The 17,272-nt window shown below is 36.8% G+C and overlaps 2 protein-coding genes across 2 annotated transcripts in view; one reads left to right on the forward strand and one right to left on the reverse strand.

Moving 5' to 3' along the window:
- Positions 1–2,859, reverse strand: part of B3GALT2 (Beta-1,3-galactosyltransferase 2) — an 8,462-nt gene extending 5,603 nt beyond the window's left edge. Inside the window, exon 1 of the mRNA XM_014943466.1 lies at positions 2,267–2,859. The gene's annotated coding sequence lies outside the window, so the exon portion shown is untranslated. The remainder of the gene's footprint in view (positions 1–2,266) is intronic.
- CDC73 (cell division cycle 73) overlaps positions 1–17,272 on the forward strand; it is a 110,209-nt gene that overhangs the window by 65,084 nt on the left and 27,853 nt on the right. The gene's annotated exons all lie outside the window — the stretch shown is intronic.

Raw genomic sequence — 17,272 nt, forward strand, 5'->3', positions numbered from 1 at the left:
GAAAAAGGGGTTTTGATGGGGTAAAACCTTTTTTTTTTTTTTTTTTTTTTTTTCTTTTTTTAAGACTGCTCACATTGTGCACATTAAAATAAGTTTAACAGTGAGAGATGGAACTAGAATTATAAAAAATTTAAAGAGTAATTTCTTACATATTTCCTTGATTTTTTTTTTTTTTAAGGTGGGAGTTTCCTAGAAAATCTTCAGTCTCTCTTTGCCCTTTAAAAAGGCATTGTATGTTTCATGGGTTCATAAAACTATTGACTGAAAAAAACCAAAACAGACTTCTCATTTTCTTTGTAATTCAGGTGTAAAACATTTCAAAATATACAGTGGGTATTAAGCATTTGAAAAACACCAATAGCAATTGTTCCTTTAAAAAAATACTACATGCTAGAATGCATGGTTTAAAAATAATGTAAGCAGCGATCAATATATATTGAAACATGGTCAAGTAGTATGATAAAAATGCTGGTTTTCTCTCGCTTTTTAATTAGGGTTAGAGTGTTACTGCTTTTGCCCAAATATTTAAAATTTCATTCCACAGAAGCTTGTGAGCAGGTACCAACCATTGGCAGTAGGTAAAAAAACAAACCCCTAAGTATAGCAAAAGGTCTCTATACAATCACCTTGTCCTCTGAAAGTCTGTTGTTGCGTGTAGGTCTGTATTTTGAAGATATGATTTATAATAGTTCTACTTCATTTTTTGGCACTTGACTGTGCAGTCACTGATGCATTATCAAATGCCAAATGTCTAAACTGAGAATGCCTCTTGAATTTTTATTTGTGGTCTGTGCTCTGCTGGTGTTTTGGTTCCTTGTACTTTCATTTCTGCTCTGTAATTATAGCTTTGCAGATTGAAGCATTCGACTTCCTATTCACACGTCCTGGATTTTCATATTTTGATTAGCTGTGTGGGCAAACTCTTTAATTAGAGGGAAGAGTTCAAAAGGCAGCCCGAGTCAGTATGCTGATAAACAGAAGCAGCGGCTGCATATTAGGCCTCACATAATGTGCCTGAGTTCACTTACAAACTGTGTTAATCTTCTGCACAAAACAGTACTCGGGATGAGGTTTGATGGGCAGGTTTTTAGATGTGAGATGCAGAAGTCGCACCGCTAGGTAGGCATGCTTCTCCAGGAGTATTGCCGGAAGGCAGAATTTCTTGGTTTTAAAAGTTCTGGAAAGAGACTTTACCTTCTCAATGTCTTAGAAGTGGTCTGAAACCAGTGACTGTTGTATGCTGCATCCCTAGGTATGTGAACTCTTTCCAGTTGCAGTTGTTTTATTGCATGTTAGCATTGCCGTGGGCAAAGAAAGCATATTTATGTTGACATTTAATGATTTATTGATGCTGATCGGTAGATTCTGCAGATAAGCACTTTCTTTCTGTGGGGTATTAAATTGCTGTGGATTTAGGTCTTAAATTTGTATTGTAAATATTAATCTTGTTTGTTTGCTACTAGTGATGAAGTATTTAAATTTCAACAATAAATAGAAATGAACAGCAATTAGATGGAATGTCATTTTACAGTCAAAGTTAAACAGTCAGTGTTTTCCTATTAAACAGAAATTGTAATGATGGCATGAGAAAAGTTACGTGCTCACCATTTTAAGCTTATAGTGTTTGAAGATTTCCTTTTGGGGTGTCAGGGGAGCCTTATGTTACTTGTAATATGTGGTGCCTGATTGCACTGCTGATGGTTTAAATGTCTAATCTTTTGCACACTCCCAGTTTATGCTTGGCTGGTATTAGCCTGATGACATTTTGCTTGTGTTTTGGGGGGAAATGCAAGTGTAAAAAGGTCTGAAGGCACTTCTAAGATAGCGTAATTTGACTGTGTGGTCTGTTTTGATGGTTCAGTGCTCTCAGTGTGTCACATCATGGCCATTTTACCAGTGCTTTACAATTACTTCAGATAAGGATTAATTCTGACCTAGTTTGAGAGGATTTCTAACTGTTTTTTCTGTATTGGAGGGGTTTGAGTTTTTAATTTCTCAGTTAAAAGCAATCATTACAGTAGCAACATTATCCCTTTAATCCCTCCTCTCTAGCTACACCAGCCTCGTGCAGACGGAAAGCAATGCATTTAATAAGTGTAAGGCAGTGACATTGTGCTGGGGGAGAGGAAAACCTGCTAGAATTCTTTCTCCCGGCTCAGAGACATGTTATCTCAGGGCTCTGCAAATTAGGAACGATCATTATCTGTAATGGCTGAAAAGGTAACAGACAAATCAAATGAATATCACACACAAGGATTTGACATACCTTCCTTGGTCAGGCCATTTATGGTGCGAGGATTATACCCACAGAAAATAGTTTTGGCACGCCATCACTTCAGCAAAAAAGATGCTATCGAACATGCGCACATCCCCCAACAGCCTGCTTCCTGCGATTGCTTTTCACAGTATCCAATCTGTCCATCTGTCTGCTCGTTGCCGTGTTACCTTCCTTGCTCATAAGTGTTGTCCTTGTCTCGGGGCTTTTTATTCATCCTTCAAACAAAAGGACAGTAGTTCTCCTTTCTGTTCTGACGGGGGGCTGTCTGGCGTTCCCGGCTGATGTATTGGAGCTTTTACATCTGGTGTTTCCCTTGTCGGACAATGCAGAGCTGTGTTCTCTTCTCCTCAGTATCCATATTTCTGATGGTAACGTTAGCAGGGAGTGCTAGCGCGTAGTGCTTCAGTTGCCTTCAGTAATAGGATTTCCCTCTATTCCTTCCTTCATTGTTGCTAGGCAGTAATAGAAATGGGTTTGAGCTGCTTTAACCGAGGATTCTGGTCTATAAAATCCATTCCGTAGTTCTTCAGCTGCTGCACAGGCAGGCAGCAGTTTAAATGTGGGCTTTGACAGATGCTGTCTTCTGACAGAGCAGAATTTAACGTCACTGCTTGGCTGAATCCCACGTGATTGTTTGCATTCATTTTGACTAAATGGAAAGGCAGCCAGAAAGCTTTGCAGGCTCTTCCTCCTATTTGATAAATGATACATACTTAGTTCAAGCACAATGATAGGTGAATAGTATAAAAATTGTATGATTATTAAATGAGTGATTGAGGGGTTTTACAAACTGTTTTCACTTTTCCTTGACGCTGTAACTTACAATTCTCTAGGGGATTTTTAATGCTAGACGTTCTATTCCCGTACTCCAAAAGCTGTTCTGCAGTGCAAAGGAATTATAAGCATTTAAATACCGAAGCTTGATTTAACCCATTTGGCTCTCCTTCACTATAAATCTTCCTTGCCATCATGCCTAAGAAAAAATAAAGATGTGTTTTGCCCGTGCTTCCTTTACACATGCTTAGTCTATAAAAGCTGCTTTTTTGTAATCTTAGGTTAGTCAATTAAGCTAGATGACACTAATGTATAAGCACATGCTGTTAAGCCTCCTTTCTGCTGTTAATGGCTTTCTTCCTTGGTAAAGGTCGAAGTCTGATATTGCAGAATTGGGGGCACTTGATTTCAATTATTGATGGATCCAAAATGTCTTTTATCTGTTACAGACATACCTGTATTATAGAATTTGTCCTTCTGGTCCTAATGAAACTTGTGCTCCTTTTATTTCTGTCCTTTTATGTCTGCCCCTTCTATGCTGAACCATCTTACTATATTTACTATGTGTTATAAATAAAATATCACAATAGATAGCTCAGAAAATAGAAACCTAGCAGAGTACTTACCCAAGTATTTATTAGTTAACTCTGTGTGTCAAATCTATTTTGAAAAGTTAATGACTAGCTCTTGAGACTGTTGGTGCTTGTGAGTTTTTTTTGGTGGTGGTGTGGTTTTTTTTTTTAATAGCCAGAGGATAAAGAAAATATAATTGCTCTATGATAGGGTATCTCTGATTAGTAGGATTGGGGATAGGTATATCCTTTACTGGCAAATAAGGCTTCCCCAGGCAGTCAATGTGTTTTACTATTCTAGATACATATTCTGATAATTAACTCAAAACGTAATCGGATTTATATCCTCCTAAATAAATAATCTGTGTACACTAACTTCCTGTATTAATTTAATCTCTTTTTTAATGTATGCATTCATATCCTGATGACAATTTCCACAAATCCAATGATCTTATCTGAGGACATTTTAGGAGCATTGGTACATTCCCTAAATATTAATTGTAAATTTAACATGCGTATCAGTAAAGATTTGTATCTTCTACACTCTGAAATATTTTGTATTGAAATAATGGAGGGGGGGACCGGTGGAGTGAGAGAGGAGACACCTGTGTCCAGCACCACTTACTGTTCTTGGACGTTTATGAATAATTGAGAATCAGTGCTTTGAAAGGTTGTATGTGTGCTCAGTCTACTGAATTTTCCACTTAAACTCACAAAGCTTTCTTATCCTTACCCTATATAATATACAGAACTTTATATAATTTGTTGCTGCATGTATAGAAATATGTGACAGAGTTTGGATAGGAATCATGTCAATTTGCTGCATGCTGATCTATGAGTAGGATATCAAGTGAGATATCCGGGTAGTTGATTTACCCGTGTTGATTTATAAAGAAGCAAGTAATAGTTGTTTTTTTTGAATACCAGCCTGTAAATCTGTCTCTGATTTTTGAATTTCCAGCGAAGACACATAACATTGTATTTGGGAAACAAGTCTAAATCTCAACAGAATGGTTATTAAAATCCATAGTGTTTCCACTTATTTGTTCGCTACTGCTTCACTATACCTGAAGTATACCTGGTCATATTGAGGTAGGCAGAGCTGTTATTATTTTTCTATAAATTCTCATTATTAAATATTAAACATACAAAAATCCCAAGGGCCTTTTTTTTCCAAATGGAATTCATTTTAAAGTAAATTTAGAAGGGAGCAGACATCAGCTTTAGCTTTTAATTATATGACCACATCACTTGTGCATGGCTTGTAAAGTTCAGGCAGAATTGTTGCCTGTTAATGTGTAAAATATGTCGTCTTGATATGTGAACAAAATGAATGCTGAATTCTTAAATCTTAATGAACAATTTATTTTGTTCACTCATTCTTTGCTTTTAAAGGATGACAAGATCTTTGCTCATATTCCAGGAAAGTAAGGAAAAGCTTTTATTTTTCTGTTTTCTAGTTGGGTGTAACTGATGTAGCTTTGGAGAGTCAAAGTTTCAGGAAGATATTCCTTTTATAGCACTTTTTTCTTTACTATTTTTATATGATATTGTATGTTTCTGGGTATTTCAGGAGGGCAGAGCTTGCTTTGTACTGGAAACCTGACCTGAGGGTCTGAGTAATCTTGCTGGGCTGGAGGTTGGAATGAGCTTTATTTCGGCTAAATCTCACCATGAAGGGTCAGTGGACTGCTTGTTCTTGATCCAAGGAGTAGTATGTTCTGTAATGTTACTATGGTTACATCTTAAATTAGAAGCTGCAATGTTAGTGTTTGAAATGCTGCCATCTATTAAGACTAAGAAGGAGTTGCTCTGATGTGAAGATGTGCGGCGTGTGTGTAAGGAACACTCCAGAGTTACTGTGGCCGGTGAAAGCTTGATGGTTCAGTGAGTTCTGCAAAGCTAGGAGCAAATGCAAGGAGTAAGAAAAGACGTCTACTTAAAATAACCTGTACACTTGACAACTGTGAACTATGTAAAATACAGCTACGTATAACAAAAGTGTATAAGTTTGGAATATTTTCTTCAGAAAAGCTTAAGCTTCCTACATGTCATTTTTAGTGGGTATCAGTACAATCTAACTGGTTTTAAAATAAAATAGACCCTAAGGTTGAGCTATTAAATAAAATTCTTTCTTGACAACATCAACAGAAGTTTCTCAAATCAATTTAGAGTGGTCACAATAGTCAGGTGTGTACTTAGTGATAATTTTTGCCTGGTGGTCACAAGTCCCGTGGAAGTTAAACTGAATAAGTACATCGTAGCTGACCTGTGAACTGAATGTTCCCATCTGGGCCATGTTTTCTGGATACTTCATGAATACTTTGCAAAGATTATTCAATTTCATCATAGTAAAATGCAGTATTATTTCAGCTGTAATGGGTTGAAAACCTTTCAAGTGACAGTTCAAAATGATTAGTGGTGACATTTTCAAGGTTGGTTATTTGCTTTTAAACTTTATTCTTGAAACGTGTTAATATGGAATGTCGTAAGTGCTTAGTTTCAATTTTCTGTGTTAAGAATTATTATGTGGCCATTCTGCTCTTCTGCCATTGGTCCTTTAGATTGGAGAGAGCAGAGTTGTAGAATATTTGTAATTTGCTTGGCTACTTTGTGATCCCAGCATGTTTCTTAACTATCACAAGCATGTTTTTAACAGAATGAAAAATAGCAATCTAGAAATGACCACAAGTGTCAGTATTGCCTGCCTTATTTTCCTTAGCAGATTTTCACCATTGCTTAGCTAGTTGAGAAACCCAACTTACACTTGCTACAATTTTTTATCAATAATAATCAAGATTTTGCACTCTATTCTAGTCACACTCAAGCCATAAACTTAGTGGTTTCATTAATCTTTGTCTTAAACAGAAATAAAGTAATATAGATGAATCTGAAATGGTGACAGAACACTAGAAAAGGTTTCCAGTTATTGTGGAATGTGCATATTTTTGTTTACTAATGAGTAGTTGATAATGTGTTGTATCATTCAATAAGTAACATAAGCACATGCCCTAACTTTCCGAAGTTGTGAGAGGGAGAAAAGGCTGAACAATCTTTTCAAGTCAGAGGGGTGCATCTTATTTCATCTGCCTTAGGAAACATTTCAAGGGCATGTTTCATAATTCTAAAACATGTATTTTTTTAAGTGAACTGATTTTCTAGGTATCCAAATGTAATTCACTCCATTCTTCTATCACAGCCTCCTGTTAGGAACACAGGAGTGAAGTGCTTCAAAATTCACTTGAAAAGCCAAAATACAAAATGGTTTTGGTCTACTTTATTTCTGTCCTGGTTTAGTGTATTATGCCAGTTTTGCATATTGGATGCAATTGGATGTCCAGACACGTTTCTTTCCTCAATAATGTGTTGTTTGCTTTATCACATCTTCTTTCTTTTCTGCATTCTGATTTTTTCATGTCTTCCCCCAGGCTTTGCATCCAATTATTGCTGATCTCAAGTGCTAAATGCAGATTATTTTTTTTCCGGGGGATGGACAACATAATTTCATTTGAATTGTGCAATATTTGGGTTGCGCGGTTCTCCCCTGATGAACTGGCGCTCCGCTGCCAGCAGTAATATTTTCTGCCTGTCACAAGTGTTCCCTTTGCATTCTGCGAAGAGCGGGGACTTTATGAAGCTTTGATTCAGCACAGCAGGGGAGAGGAGGCCAACCAGCAGAAGCACCAAACGTTCACAGGCAGTTTAAAGAACAACTGTGGAAAATAGACTTCTGTTTTTTCCCCCTTACCTTATGACTTGCTTCATTCCACCTGCCTGCACTGTATGACCAAGTTGCCCCTAACACCCACCCTGACACCCCCAGCATGAGAATTTTAAAGGAAAAATTAAATTCTTAATGGAAAGGGAGACTTCGGGGAGGAACTGATATTACATATCAAATCTCTTCAAGCAGGAAGGTGGCATCCTATGGGAGTTAATAGGCCACCAGCTCTTCTGCCTAAGGAGAAAAATGTGCTGTTCCAGCTGTTACCACCTGTCCAGCCCCTTCTCTCTGCCTGATTCCTTCTCACAACAGGCACAGAAAGACCCTTTTCCCTTAGGCTGTCTTCAGGCATCCAGCACTTCTCTCCCAATGATTTCAAGAGTCTTTGGCCCATCAGGTTCATCACCAGGATATAGACCTCCTGCTCAGCAGTATTGCTTGGACTGCTGGATGAGATACCTAGGTTTTGTTTTGTTTTGTTTTTTTTGCGGGGGGAGACTGATTAAGAGATAAACTGCTCCAACTGTTCATCTGCTTGGTAAATTTTTTCCCCTATGTATATGATTTGCATGTGAACATGGAAGCATTTTGTCAGCCTCAAATTCTTAGTTTTGAAGTTGAAATTGGTGATGCAGAAGTTTAGTTAATGTTAAATAATGTGAAATTGAAGAGCTGGACTTTCGGAGCTCTCAGTTTCAAGTGTCTTGGGGTTGAGACCTGTATTGACTCTTTCTGTCTGTCACATTTCCTCAGTAGCTTTAGTACATTAATTCATACAGCTCCATCCTGTAGGTATCCTCATTTACAGCTAATTCAGTGGGACATACAGGGTTTACAACAGAAATAACAAAGGTTTAGTAAGTGTCTTAAATGCCTGAAGCCTTTTCATCAAGCACAGATGCTTAAACTAGGAACAACAAAATCTATGGAAAAATCCTTTCTCCAGTGATCCAAGAAGTTCTGTTCCTGTAATAAATCTAAGCAATATTTGTTGATATACAACAGAAAACCTGCTTCATAAAATGGGGAATAAGTCCCCTTTTAAGAGCAGTTCTCTGCCACGTTTTCTTTGATAGGGAAACTAACATTACTCTGAACACCCTGCACACCACCTAGTTCGATAGAATTATGTCGGCTTGATCACCGGTTTCATATATCTGTTTTTTCCTAATGTTGTTCAGTGTTAATGATTCCCTCAGCTTGAAGTAGTTTCCAGTCAGTGTATATTAATGAAAAGCAGCGTTTTAACATGTGCTGAGTTTTATCAGGTAGTGTGTTTAATATCATTGAAGTGATTTCCAGTTACTTCAAAGTTAATTCTGTTTTGTGGCAAAAATCCTTTGGAAATACGTGTTCAACGAGAAAAGAAATCAAGTTACTGTACAAAATGACTTTACCCACCCTGAGTTGCCAGTCTGTCCTGCAGACTTTATCTTTCCCCTTTTGAAATTCACATTAAACTTAAATGATAGTATCCCTTTAGTGATTTCCAAGCCAAAGGAAACTATACTATGGAAATCATGCTTTTTGTCTTAATAGCTGTGTTCATTATTCATTCTGTAATCTGTAAGATTCTAGATAAATTTTGGGAGCCTGAGGATATTTTTCACATAAACTGCCAATATAGAGTCAGAGTCACCAGGATTCTTCTAGTTCCCAAATACATGATTTAGAGGAAATCCTTAAAGCTTGGTTTGTATTATGTTAATTGATAGAGAATATTGGTTCAGAACTAGAGAATTTTTATAGTTTTCTTCTATCCTAAACTAGATATCAAACTTAAATTTCAGGGTTTTTTTTTCTGTAATGTAGGAGCTTCTAACAGAAGAGGAAGTTAGAGGTAGCTCTCTTGCATCTTGTCCATCTCAACATAATATTAAAAATCATTAATGCGTATTATAGGGAAGTGTGTGTTTAACAGAAAAAAATACTGGTTATATTTAATGTAATAATGCTGAATTCATAAAATTTGGCTGAAAATTAAAGATCATATTTTTCTGTAATAGAGATATATATTCTTGTAACTCTTAATCAGCATCTGAAAAGCTTTCTATCACTGATCCATTTTACTAAAGTAGAGTAAATTTATAGGGAGCATCTGTCATCTAAAAAGAAAAAAAAAACCTCTTAAAAACACAAAAAAACCCCTGTCATCCTCTTAAAATCCCCACAAATCTCATGACCTTGGATGATGGGTTGCATATTGCAGATTCTTTTAGGTCTCCTTTCAAGGATTTGCATAACTAAGCATTCAGACTTCTACAAATGCTTTTTCTTTAATTCTTGGTAATGTTTACTTGTGCTTTATTCATGTTGCAAGTATTGTGGTTAACATTGCAGAAGAAAAGAAATAGCTTTTTAGGGACCAAATCTGACCTTTTTGTTCCTTCTCCTCTTCACCCTCCCCCCATTCCTCGCAACTTGGGATCTCCATCTTACTGTTTTCCTTGGAGTTACTTATTTTGCAAACTGTAAAAATCCCTGTAATTCTATTAATACCAGTAAGAAGCATAATAGTGCAAAAAAGATGACAGTCATTCTCTATTTCTAGATAAGGCATGTCTAGGTAAGCAAGCAAAGCAATAAAATAGAACAAAAATTCCTCCTTAATTTAATGAGGACTGGATACAATACAAAAAGGGAATCTTTTTTTTTTTTTTTTTTTGATAGAAGTTGACCAATACAAGAAGATGGTAATGCCATTTGATCATTTCTCTCTTGGTACCACCTCTTTCGAATAGCTGATATGAGGACAGGAGATAGAGATTCCCAGAAAGAAGCAGACATGTCGCTGCTGATGGGATAGCTTTTTGATCTTTCTATTCAGCTATTCTTTGCTGTCAGTGGCAAAATGAGGACCTCCTACTCTCCTGCACCTTGGACAAATAGATAAATAATCTCTAACTAATTAGACTGATATCACAATGTAGAATTTTTGATTCTATATTTGTCTTGTAGGTCAGATCTAGTCTTGACCTGTTTGGTTATTCCTTCAGTATTTCAGTGTTTACAAATTCCATTGAACAGTTCCAGGAAATAGGTTGAATTAAACCACCTCATATGGAGAAGGCTTTTTTGCTGTGAAAAAGTATTTTCTTTTTTGCCATTTTCTTTTTTTTCTTTTTAACAGTTGACTCTGCACAGCGCTGTCCGGAACTATGCGTCAGTACCTGTACTTTTATGCTGGGTGTCCTAATGACAAGAAGAGGGTTGTTGGGTTTTTTTTTTTTTTAATGTGTAATTAACTTTCAATTATCTGAGGTGTGCTGGGGGAAGGGAATGTGCAAGGAGATATGTCAGTAATGTGGGGAAATGCTGGATGCAGCTGGGAAAGTTAGAGCAGGTCTCTTGAATCTCTGTACTTCTCTGACCAGCAGGTTGGTTGGGACCAACGCCAGATTAAAATTAGATCTTTGTATTCACATGATAATGCACACAATCTAATAAGCCTTGTGGAATGTTGACCATTAGGGAATAGATGCATCAGCCTACTCTGAATGGTCTGGTGGAGTCGGTGCAGGTCCCGTGTGGCTGGAGCTAATAAGCTCTGATGACTCTGTGTAGAATTGCTTTGCTTGTTCTTGAAACAATGCTGGGGCATACATGAGATGCTTGCGAGATTTATAAATAGTAGCTCCATGCTGTGTGGCGGTGCTGTTTCTGAAGCCCTGCTGGCTTGGAAAGTAAACTAGCTGTGTTTCTATGAAGCTACCCTCCGCTAATGAAATCGCTAAATCTAAGGCACCTCTGTCGTCTCGAGTGGAAAATGTGCTACCTAGAATATCTGATCCCAGTTGATTAAGATCCAGTGGCAATAATGAGTCGGGGTTTTTTTTAGAACAGCTTGCATACTGATAGTGCCTTGTCATTATTTTTATCTAGTTTTCAGATGTTTTTCTTCAGACTGGGCACTAGTCAGTGGCAAAAATATGTTGGAGAAGATAAGGGGTTTTGCTTTTCCGTCAAAATAGGCATATATTCATTTACCCAAGAATTTGATAATGTAGAAGCTGAGAAATATGGAAGAAATACGTAGTCTGGCGTAAGCTCTTGAATAGTTGGGGTTTTTTAATACGTTTTCAAAATGTTTTTTTGGAAGAACAGGAATAAATAGAAATGTGTGAGGTTTTGTACTTACTACCAGCCTTTTTGAGCTCCACGTCAAATTACTATGCTGCCGCTTTTTCAAAAGGTGATACTGCTACTTGATTTTGGTGTTTTTCTCGCAAAAGTAGAGCAGCACCAGGTTATGACAAGGAAGTTACTAGATGAGTCTCTCTGAAATTGAATCTGTTTGCGACTGGTGAAACCCTCCTAAGCTTGTACAGAAAGTTCCAGGGTGTCGTAACAGAGGAATCTTGTTACACTTTGTTGTTTGGGTTTTCTTCTCATCAAGATCATTCTTGGCATTGGAGTCTAACTCTCTTCCAAAACATTGTCTGCTCTTAGTGGCTTACTCAGTTTGATTTCCTGCCACCTAAGTGCTAAGTTTTCCAGGGAGAGGATCTTACTTTGCAACAGGTTGCTGTAGGGGGGAAAAAAAAATCATGTTTATTTTTTATCACTGACAGTAGGCTTTTCAAAGGCAAAACAACTATTTGAAGTAACAGGACAGATGTGAGGGCTGAAGGAGAGCTGAAGAGGTCTTGCTGCTTAAGGCAGATTTCCTTCAGATAAACTGTGAAATCCGCAGGATCATTATGGATGACTGATATTTGCTAACATGTGAGTAGCAGAAATAGGAGTTGCGGTGAACTTCACCTGTGTCTGTGCTGACTGCCAGTCTGTCATCTTAGACATTTATTCACAGTGGGAAGTTCTTAAAGATGAATTTGTGTGTATACATACACATAGGAGGATGTATGGACAGAGAAAGTGAGGCACCCATAAACTTTTGAAACATGTTTTAAAATACACTTTTGAGTCTGCTATTAGTTAGGGGGTTATTTTTCCTGCAGTGATGGATGAAGACTGTATAAAAGTCATAGCATAATAGGAAGATCCTTAAAATTTTTAGAGTTTTTCTGCAGCCCTTATCCTGTCTTCATCTTTGAATAGAATGGCCCCAGACTGTAGGAATGAGACCTTGTGAGTTGACCTTCATTTAAGAGGACTGCATTTCTGCACTACCAAAAATACAGCTGTGCCCTAGCCATTTCAAAGAAGAGTCATTTTATAAGCCAGATCTCATAATGCATAGATAGAAGCTTGGAGATAGTCTATCTACTATATGGATTGTGTATAAAATGAAAAAATAAAAGTTGAATGCTGTCGTCTTAGTGCTTTGAGAAGGGCTTAATTTAATCTTCTCTACTAAAGAGAGAAGAATAATGGGGAATTTAGATATAATGCCAAAGGAAGCTGAAAGTAGAGGCAGAAGGCCAAATGGAAAAATTCCTCTTGTATGATACAGCCAGAATCCTTCCTGTATTTTAATGCATGATTTATTGCCATTAAAGTTATTTTTTGATACAGGTATATAACATTCTTGGCTTTTATATTCTACATAAGGTGGTATGTATGATAAATTAATTCAGGATACAAATACCAATAGCAGTTTGCACAATCTATTTGGTATATAAGCTTGTAACAATAATACACAAATTCTGTTGCATGTATGCTAGTGCAAAAAATTGAGGGCAAGTCTTTCACCTTAAATATTTGTCAAGGACACAAGTAGGAAGCATTGTTGCTATGATGAAAATATGGTATCTATTTGTCTATTGTCTGTCTTCAACACATGAATCTATGACGGGTGACTAAAATACTGTTGTGTCCCAGGTGACTTCATTATATGATGATTAATATTGTGATTCTGTTGCTTGATTCACATACGTGATTTCTTTTTGAAATAAAACAGCCCTATCAAAAGGCTATATAACTATTGTCAAAGTGCCAGACTTTTCGAACACACTTAAATGAAGGCAACTGAAAGTCGAACAGTTCATTGTCTATTTGCTCCTTGGATACAAAGCAGAAGACTTTAATTTGGCCTAGTGTTTGGGGGTTTATTAGGTTTTTTAATCTTGGGATTTGTTGGATAAGTCTTAGGACTTTGTTGGATAAGGCTTAGTCTAGGAAATAGAGAATTTTGGGTTCAGGTGACTTCCTGGCTGTTTCTGCAGACATGTGCAGTAGTGTGGTTTAGTACTGTGGAGTAGTGATCCCTGCAAAATTTTTGAACTTTTTAATCTGTGTATGTCTGTGTCTAGGGAGGGAGACTTCAGTCTTTTAGAGTTACCTGGTTGCAACGAGTGGAAATTTATCGGAAAAGGTTGGGGGAATGAATGGGGGAGAGAATTGGAGAGCAGGATCATGAATGGCGTATAACACTATTGAAAACATTGTATTTTTTTTCTGGATGTTTAATTATTATAGTGTCTGTGAAACTTTTACATAATGCAGTCCAAGGAAGAGATCTAGGTAGTCTAGAAGACAGTTTGTCAGAGCTCCTGTGACTGGTGTCAGTGGGATGCTATTATTGTAGATTTTGGAAATGTTCAGACTTCGGAATGTCATACCGAGAAAGATATGTTAATGATTTTTACTAGTGGTGGAGCAGTCATTTGAGGATACTGAAGAAAGCAAGTTTTTTCCCATGATGCTTTACTGTGTTAAATATACAAAGCATGGGAAGCTAGAGGCTTTGTAATTCCTAAAGTTTAATATTAAAGATTGAGGTACTATTAGTACACTGCTTATGAACCTTGTAGGCTTAATTTTTGAAGTTTGTGTGTCTGTTCTTTTAAATCCTAAATTGCTTCTATGCTCTGAGTGGGAAATGTTCCCATGGATCTGTTTATTTTTAGTGAAATCTGAATGTAAACATTTTGATCTAGTAATAGATGTTTTTTCTTTGAAGTTCCGTTGAAATCTTCCATTTTACTTGATAAAAGTGTGTGAAATCACCAGGCAGAAAGAAACATTGCAATCCGATGTCAGCTCCAGTCATAATAGTTTTCAAAAGAGTGCCTTTTCCATAGCACCAGATACAAGCATGTACATTAAAAATGTAAGGCATTCTGTGTCTGTTCAAAATAGTTGGTTTCTCTCAGATTTAAAGTTTATTCACAAGATGACCAGTAACTGTGTTTAGGGGCAGATTGTTATGTGTCAGATTTCCCAGCTTCTTGTGATAAAAACTGAGTGTAGATCAGTTCTGCTGAACATATCATCAACCTGTTGACAGAGACTGTTAGGTTGACACATCAGAGGGCAGGAGATGTGACTAGAATCTGGGCTGGCAGTAACACCAGTAGGTCCCCGTTCCATCCCACCCGGCAAAAGTTGCTTTTATTGAAGAAATCTTTGACTGAAGTTTTTGTTGCTGTTCCCATGCTTTTTAACCTTGAATAATGCTATATTAATGTATAGTGCTTGGCAAATATTTCACAAATATTTCACTTTTCTGATTGTACAAACTGTAAATGTAAGACTGTAATTAGTCACTTGAGAAAGGGGTAAATGACTAAATTTGCGGTCTTGCTGTGGAGAAGTGATACCTTTTGCTGCTGTTATGATCCAAGGATGCTTAGTCACAGTGTTAAAAAGCAAACAAAAAAGTCTGTTCATCCATCATCCTCTCGTCACTATCCACCAAAAAATCTCTGCTTGCATCATGATTCGATTCACTTCCCATCTTCATTTTCTTCCATTCAGTCTAAGTGAGTTAAAGCAATAAGATCTATAGAGTAAGAGCAAGAAAAAAGCAAATGGGTGTCCAATAAGACATACAACTCACAAAGTGAAGAAATATAAAAAGAGTTGAGAAGAAAATTTGAGATAGCATAAATTTCTTTACCAATATCGCTTGACTGACTGCATGGATCTATACTTTAGTACCAGTAGGAGCCTGTTCCAGTTATAATAGGCTTCAAGATCATTGCCTTTTGTGGTTTAAAAAAAACACCTACTTGTTTGCAGCTGAACTTGCATAGTAGATTAGCTGTTACTCATAAAGGAGGAAGCCTTGAGTGTCAAGACAGTGTACATTTAGAGCATTTTTCTAGAATTTTCCCTGGCCTGTGAAAGTTCAAAATAGCCCTTTCCATGTTGAAGTGGTTATAGTCTGTTGTATTCTTATAATCATCACTGTCATCACTCAAGCCCTCTTATCTCTTGGCTTGTTTATTACAATTTATTACGGCTGCAGCTAAAGCTTTTGATCCTGAAAAAGCTCATGCTGGTTTTGAACTCGGCAGTTACTTTTCTAGGCAACACAAACAACTAAGAGTTCATCACTCTGCTGTTCAGCTTCATGCATTGGCTCCTCAAGGAATACAGATTCAGGATTTTCTCTTGATATTTTAAGTCTTCCAAGATGATTACTTGGAAAATTGCTTTCATCTCTCTGGCCATGACCACCCATGATAACTATGGTTTCTTGTGACATAATGTAATATAAAAACATAGTGCTGGGATTGCTAGAGCTGGCATGGCACAGAAGAATAAGATTAAAACTTCTTTTTCAGTGACTAGAAAGGAGATGATTGCATCAGGATGAAGTACAACTGAAAAAAAATGGTGCTGCATAATTTGTTGAACAAGCAATAATGAATAAGTTAAGTCTTTAATTGAGTTCTAATATTACAGCATCTCCTCATCTCCTCTTAGAGCAACAGGATTCAGTGTAACCAAGGAGAGTCTGGAAAGAGCGTCATCGGTTTCTGTTGCATTGAGATGTAGAACAGCATCACTTAAATCAATTGCTTGGGTCTTGGTTCAGTTTGGGTTTTTTGGGGGAGGAAAAAAAAATCATGCAGAAGTTAAGGATCCATCTGTATTCATTTAGACACCTGCAGAGCTTTTAAAAATGATCTGCTGACACAAAGCATTTCATGAATCTTTCCAAAAGTTGTAAAGGAACCTTTTTGAGGTCTTTTAAGCCTTTACCTCTACCAATTTATTGCTCATAGAATGGAAGTGTGAGTGAGTTCTTCCCATTTCTCTGTACTGACCAATATTTTCTCTAATGTACATGTTGTACATTACTGAATTTGTACATATATATTCTACATATGTATACATATATAGTGTTTGTACATTTATAATGTACATTATTGTGCATTTTAATACCATTTCCAAAGCAGGATCTGAATAGAAAAATAGCAGTGCTTTTCGATGTATGTTTTGAGTTTGCAGGTCAGCAGTGCTTTTATGCAAAAGAATTGCTTAAGCCCAATGTTCTGTGATGTTTCTGGTGAAAAATCACTTCAAATGAGTGACTCTTACAGGTAATACTGGAACTAGAGATTCATGATGCACACTGGTTGAAAGGCGGAGACTAAAACATTAGCAAATTACATTAAATTCACAGTTAGAATTGCTGTGGCGCATTCTGATTTTAGTATGCAGAAAAACCAGTAGTTTGTGAACTTTTACACCTGACTTTTAAGAAAGATGAAACAATCCTTTTGTTCTCAAACTCTGTTTGTTGAAAATCTTACTGATTGCCAAGTAATATATGTGAGGCCAGCTCAGATAATTAACCCAAGGGGAAAGAATTCTAAGCAAAAATAGTATTGTAATGATACCCACTTTGTCTTTTCACACACTTCAAGGGAACGAGTCATTTAAATAAACATAGGTATGTATATTATAGGGAGGGCTTTATTTTTTAAAAAAATAAACAAACAAAACCTCTGGAGTTCTCAGGATTAAGAGTTGTTGTTTTTTGATGAAAACAGCTTATCCCCAGGAAAATAGAAGCGCTTACATGTTTAATCTGGCGTTGTTACTAACATTCGTGTTCAGCTCAAAATTGCTTTTTCGATGGCAACAGTTTGAAATTACATGACTGATGTAAATTCAAGACAAAAATCTGAATTTTACTGGTATTTTGTGAAAGGATAAAGATGGGAGGAGCTCTTGCACACTTTATTGAAGGTTGTTCAGGAATGTTTGGAAAGCTTAGCTTTGAGGGCA

This window comes from Calidris pugnax, unplaced genomic scaffold (assembly GCF_001431845.1).
Source record: "Calidris pugnax isolate Ruff unplaced genomic scaffold, ASM143184v1 scaffold63, whole genome shotgun sequence".
In the NCBI taxonomy this organism is placed as follows: Eukaryota; Metazoa; Chordata; class Aves; order Charadriiformes; family Scolopacidae; genus Calidris; species Calidris pugnax.